General features: G+C 56.5%; 1 long non-coding RNA gene across 1 annotated transcript; it reads right to left on the bottom strand.

Moving 5' to 3' along the window:
* Positions 1–1,807: 1,807 nt before the first annotated feature.
* LOC308623755 lies at positions 1,808–3,867 on the bottom strand. The gene is made up of 3 exons (XR_014016882.1): positions 3,634–3,867; positions 3,270–3,315; positions 1,808–3,185 (listed from the first exon to the last, which is right to left on the bottom strand). It is a non-coding gene; the product is annotated as an uncharacterized lncRNA (long non-coding RNA).
* Between the last annotated feature and the right edge of the window lie 1,958 nt (positions 3,868–5,825).

The raw sequence follows: 5,825 nt of genomic DNA on the forward strand, positions 1-5,825 counted from the left end.
ACTCCGTTTCCCTGACTCTGGATTCTGGACCGTGCCGTTCACAATCTGCCATCACACTGTCCCCTCTCCTCTGCTTTTCCTTCCCTCTCTCTCTCTCTCTCTCTCTCCCTCTCAGACACTGTCACTCCCCACCAAGCAAGTACCACTACAACACCCCCTCCCAGAAAGCCCCCAAACAGTCCCAAACTAGTATCCGCAAGGTGGCAGTTGCTGGAATTGCTTATCCTGTCCAAGAGACCGGCGTTACTATTTCCCGAGCTGTACAGCGCAGACAAGCCGCCCAAGAATTGCTTACAAAGTTGCCTTCTCTTCATGAGCAAATACACCCACCATCTCCTGGCTTCCCGTTGACGTGGGGTTTATTCCACACACTCGGTTATAAAATGAAGGTTGTTTGAGTTCAGTTTTTGAAAATGAGTTTCTTTCACTTCAAAACGCAGAAAGGGTCCGTTCCAAAGAGCACCTTCAATTCTAAAATTTCTAGTTTTTCACTGTTGGAGTCTTTAAAGGGAAGCCATTCAGGCCCTGGCTCCCCGGCAGGTCCTGGCAGGTGTAAGTCATACGCTGCACCAAGGGCAGGCAGTGCAAAGGGCCTGCGCTCACCGCAGGGGCCTTCCAGCCTGGATACCGCACATTGGCAAACACTGACCTGAGTTCTCAGCCCCCTCGAGTCCTCTGCCACTGGTTGTGCAGGCCTCTTGCCACTGTGCTTGTGAATTAGAGCATCCAGTTACTGGGTCTCTCCCCAAACTGGGTACTTGACATAAGTTGCCCCAGATCGGCCTGCCAACCCGCAGGGTGGCCTGAGACCCGCTGCACGGGGGAGGGGAGGGTGAGAGCCGCCTGGGGCCCCGACCCAGGTCCACAGCTGCTGGCACATCTGTGTGTGAACCCTGCTCTCTGCTACACTTGGCGGTACCCGGGGCCTCATAGCAGGCCTCGCCCTGGCTCCAACCATGCGGAAGGAACCGGTAATGGGGCTCTTTATGGGGGTGAGGCCAGGTCTTCACCGGGTGGGCAGGAGCCGGCGGCGTGGGTGGAAGAGCCACAGCCAGTGGACCAGTCCGTTCATGCAGGGCATCCTCGACCCGGGCCACACGTTGGAATCACTGAGGAACTGAGGTCAGGAGATACCATCCCAGGCTACACCCAGACCAAGGAGATCAGAATTTCTGGAACTATCTGTGAAGTTCCACAGGGATGCACAGCTGAGGTGGAGACCCCTGGGTTCCAGGCGGGTCAGCCTGGCTCCGCTACTGCTCCCTCGCATGGTTGGTTGTGGGCCTGCAGCCCTGGGTCACCCGGGGCGTCAGACAGGCCCAGCCTGGACCTCTCAGTAGGAACCTGGGTTTTAACAAGGCCCCTGGGTGATTCGCTTGCGCGTTACAGTCCCAGAAGTTTGGCTTCAGATGACTACCTCAGATGCCCCAGCATCTGAGAACCTCGGCAGACACCCCGGCATCCAGACCTGGGGAGGGGTCTCGCCTTGAGCTCCCATCAGCGACACGGCTGGTGGGAGGTGGTGACTCCCTTGAGGAGCCCTGGGGCTCTGGCAGCCATGGCGCAGGAGCGGGCATCAGTGAAACCGTCCCCGCTGACAGCTGCGTCGTGGTTCAGTGCGGTTTTGGAAAATAGATCACCACTGCGATGATAACGGGTTATTTTCTTGTGTCTTAATGACCTTTATCATGAAACAAAGCATCCCGTAACTTAGTAGCTTAAAACAGCAACTATTTGCTCAAATAACAACTGCTGCTCAAATAAACAACTGTTTATTTGTTCAAATTCAACTGTTTATTTGGTTCAGCAATTTGGGCTGAGGCAGCTGGGAGGTTCCCCTGCCGACCTCGCCTGGGGTCACCCTCGCAGCTGTGGCCACCTGGTGCATCAACGAGCCAGGGATGGTCTGAGACAGACACAGTGGGCTGTGAGCCGCACTGTTGCCTGGGGGCCTTGGTTCTCCTGCACATGGCCAGGTAAGCCTGGGCTTGTTACACAGTGGCGGCAGCCGTAGGAGAGCAGGACGTGGACGCTGAAAGATCTCTGCTGGCCTTGCTCAGAATTTGCACGTCACTACCAGCACATTCTATCAGTTAAAGCAGGTTGCAAGGCCAGACCAGATTCCCGGAATGGGGAAAGAAGCTACATCTCTTGATGGGGGCAACTGCAGAGACTTTGCAGCTATTTTTAACCCACTCCATCTTATCCTTTGGCCACAATTATTTCCATCATTCCCACGTGCAAAGCGCACTCACCCCGCCCAAGGCCCCCTGCAGTCTCATCCCACCAGGAGGAGCACAGCAGACACTGGGTGGCTCCTTGTTGTTTTGTGTTTGAGCACAGCCTCGCTGCCTGTGTGCTGGGATCGGGGAGGCTGGGCCCAGCACGAGGTGCTCAGAGCTGGGTGCTTGGGCAAGTTCCCAAGGTCAGAGCTGGAGGGGAAGACAGGCTGGAAAATCACCTCTGTCCCTCCCCTCTCTTTCTCTCTCTGTGTCTGTCTCCCATTTTCTTTTGTTCATCCCCCGCCCTCTTCTCTGCACTGCAGTTTCTACCTACCTTCCATCCATCCATCCATTTGTCTATCAATATCTGTCTATTATATCTACTAGCTATCTATCTGTAATCTATCTAAGGGGTAGCATTTGAGTGCCTGATATAGTCCAGGGATTTTCTCTTCAACCCTCACACCAGCCCTGGAAGGTAGACATCTCTTATAGACTGAATGTTTATATCCTCCCCAGATTCCTGTGTTGAAGCCCTAACCCCCCATGGTGTTCGGAGATGGGGCCTTTGGGAGGTAATGAGGGTTACTTGAGGTCATGAGGGTGGGCCCTCAGGATGGGCAAAGTGCTCTCTCTCTTTCTCTCTATTTCTTTCTCTCCCTCTCTCTCTCTCCCTCCCTCCCCACACAAGGGCACCCAGAAGAAAGGCCACGTGGGGACACACAGGGAAGGCAGCTGTCTGCAAGCTGAGAACAGAGCTTGCACGGGAACCCGGCTTGGCTGGCCCCCTGAGCTCAGACTTCCAGCCTCCAGGACTGTGAGAAGATCCATTTCTGCTGTTGAAGCCCCCGGGTCGCGGTGCTTGTCACAGAGGCTGAGCAGACGTCTGCAAACCCTTCCTCCATCTTACAGATGGGGGTGTGGTGGGTCCCAGGAGCTCAGTCACTGGACTGAGGTCAAACCCTGGGGAGGGTGGAGCCGGTCTTAGTCCCGGTCTGTGTCCCACCCGCCGGGGCCCTGCCACACGGCTGCCTGCTTCGTAGTCACCCTGAATTCTGGACCGTTCCTCAGCGATGCCACGTTGCAAATGGTTCTGAAAGTAAGGGCACAAATTGAGGTGTGGGGAGGGCAGGGCAGCCTTTGCCGGCCCTGGACTCCGCTCGGATGCTCCTGTCTACACCCTACCCCCGCTCCGGGCCACAGGAGCCTCTCCGTCCCTCGCCGGCCCTGCAGGGCCCTCCGGGTCCCCTTTTGCTCCTGTCTGTCCTTCAGGCCTTGAGAAATCGGTTTCTGCCTAAGCCGTCCCAGTTAAGGGAGAGGACGGAGGGTGTGTGGAGCCCCGGGGACGGGAGCCGCGATGGGGCCTTCGGCAGCGCGCCCTCGGCAGGTGTGTCTGACGGGAGGTACTCACCAGCGAGGAAGGAGAGCGCAGGGCCTCTGTGTGCAACGACCCAAAGCTGCTCGTGGAGAATCTCACTGTACATCCGGGCTCGGCGGGGAAGTATTTCGGAAATGCATTGATGTGCCGGCTGTGCCCCCTGTCCCGGAGGCCCCTCGCACACCGCCCGCCGCAGTGGGCGAAGGGGCGGGGGGCGGGCTGAGGGCCGGTAAGGCACGGGGACCAGGTGAAAGAAGGCCTTACTGTTCACGCTGTTCTGGCCCCAAGAGGGTGTGTGGCCAGCAGGACGGAGTCTCGAGAGCCAAGCTGTGCTGAGACAAGTGGTCTCACGAGGCAGGTCTGGCACTTTTCCCTGGCGGGGGGTGGGGTGGGGGAGGGTTGGGTTTGTCACGTGGCTGACTTTGTACGGATATTACTCCAGCGATGAACAAATATGAACACTTAATCCCCCTTATAGCCCTGGGAAGTAAGTATCGCTGGTATCTTTATTTTGAAGATAAAGAAACCGAAGTGCCCTGAGGGACAGAGCTGGTTCAGCAGAAGTCACGCCCCAGGCAGGGACTCAGCCTGGCGGGTGGGCGTGGCCGGGGGCCTGGGCAGAGCAGACCTCCTTGGTGGGCGGATGCGCTGGATGGTCGAGGGAGGCTGGGCAGAGGGGCTTCCGCTCACCTGCCAGCTCCAGCGAGCCTGCCCGGCCGAGCGCCCATGCCACCAGGGAGGGCCGGGCACCCGGCTTGGCAGACGTCACTGCCTCACGGTCCCCTTAGGCTCCTGCCACATCCTCAGGTCCCGAACTGGCCTGCGGGGAACCCAGGCGGAGCCAAGTTGAGGACCAGCCCCCTTGGTGCTGACGGTGTGGCCTGCGACAGAGGCTGCAGTGCGGACAGCCCTGGCCTGGGGCCACTGGGAGGGTGTGATGAGTCCGGTCCCCGTGGAGGGTGGCTGACCCAAGGGGGCAGGTGGTGAGAATTCAGGAGAACAGGCAGCCCCACAGGCCATAAGAGAGAGCCAGGGCCGGGGACAAGTAGAGGCAGCAGGGGGCTGGAGGGACCCGGGAAAGCCTGGCCCTGGCGAAGCCCGTCCCGGGAAGGCTGCTCGGGAGGGCCGGACAAGCAGAGGGGAACACTTTCCACCCTGGGGCCACAGAGGGGGTCAAACGTCATCAGGGCTCAGTCAATAGAACCGGTGTAAGAACCGGGCAGGACTCAGCTACGCACATCGGGGCCCAGGTTCTGAAAGGGCCCAGCCTCAGGGCTGCCCTGTCCTGAGTCACTGAGCTCCTGACCTACGGCTCCTGCAGGCCCCCAGCCCGAGGTCAGACCTCAGGCTCAGACCTGCAGGGGATGTCAGGGGCAGCTCTAAGGGCTTGTGGAGGCAGTTAGGCCAAGGAGGCCATCCCCGGCCCACTCCCTGCCCTAGACTCTGACCTCCAGCCACCCCTCCTGCTGTGACACGTTTGCAGTCAGCTTTGCTCCACCTGTCTCTCACCCGCCTGGCTTCCACGTGGCTGCCCTCTGGAAACGTTTTTCTTTCACTAATACATCCATCAGAGGTGCTGCTGTTTCCAGACTTTCTTATTATTGTAAACAATTTGAGGAATTCTTTTTTCTTTTCTTTTTTTTTTTATGGAACTGTTAAAAACAACAGTGTAGATTATAGATGACAGAGACTTGGAACCATCTCCAGCACATCTTGTGAGATGAAAATTCAAGTTGCAGGAAAATACTTTAATCTAGCATGATTTCAATGCTATTATTTTTATGTTGGTCCGTGTAAAGATATATTTCTCTTTTGTTCGACATCTGTATGTATTTGGTATTTGTATATATTGTGAAATGATCACCACGATAAGTCTAGTTAACATTCTTAGTCACACATTTTTTTCTTGGGATGAGAAACTTTCAAATGTGCTGTAAGTATTATTTATTAGCTATAGTCACCCTGCTGTACATCGTCATTTTGGCAAACTTTAGGGGTAATCTCTGTGGTGATTTCTTCCATGAAGGAAGTTCTGCTCTCACAAAAATGTATCTGAACGAGAAGAAAAATTCATGTTTTTCTTCCTTGTGAAAAGTGTCCCGTCATGGGGGCGGGGAGGGAGGGGCGCCTGTGAGCTGCGGACTGAGGGGCAGGAGGAAGGGTCCTCCCCACCGGGTCCCAGGGACCCTGAAACACCGCTGCTAAAATGTCCACATGTCTTGGTG

The sequence above is a fragment of the Mesoplodon bidens genome (genome assembly GCF_964165515.1).
Source record: "Mesoplodon bidens genome assembly, chromosome: 10".
Classification (NCBI taxonomy): Eukaryota; Metazoa; Chordata; class Mammalia; order Artiodactyla; family Ziphiidae; genus Mesoplodon; species Mesoplodon bidens.